Genomic DNA, 410 nt, shown 5'->3' on the forward strand with positions numbered 1-410 from the left:
GTGTATGTGTCGGTGTCTGTGTGTTTGTGCAAGTCAAAAAAATAATACGAGAACAAAAAATCTGTGAAGAAAAGAAAAAAAGAACAAACAAGTAATAAAAAGAGTTACACAACGCGAAAGCACATGACTGAAAATGAGTAGAAATACAAAGCAAAATCATAAGAAACAACCAAAAATGTGTACAACGTAGATAAAGGCGCCAAGAGGAAGAAACAGAAGAAAATCTACCGTTTCGGGTGATAGTTGCTATTAAAGAGAAAGAAAGTGGGAAAAAGACATGTTACTGATTTTCGAATTTAAAACATCTCTTTACAACGACAGGTCTAAGGAAGAAATTACAATTATACATATGTGTACGTATATACGAAGTTATGGATATGCATATACATATATACATGCATATATATATA

This window comes from Octopus bimaculoides, chromosome 13 (assembly GCF_001194135.2).
Source record: "Octopus bimaculoides isolate UCB-OBI-ISO-001 chromosome 13, ASM119413v2, whole genome shotgun sequence".
Classification (NCBI taxonomy): Eukaryota; Metazoa; Mollusca; class Cephalopoda; order Octopoda; family Octopodidae; genus Octopus; species Octopus bimaculoides.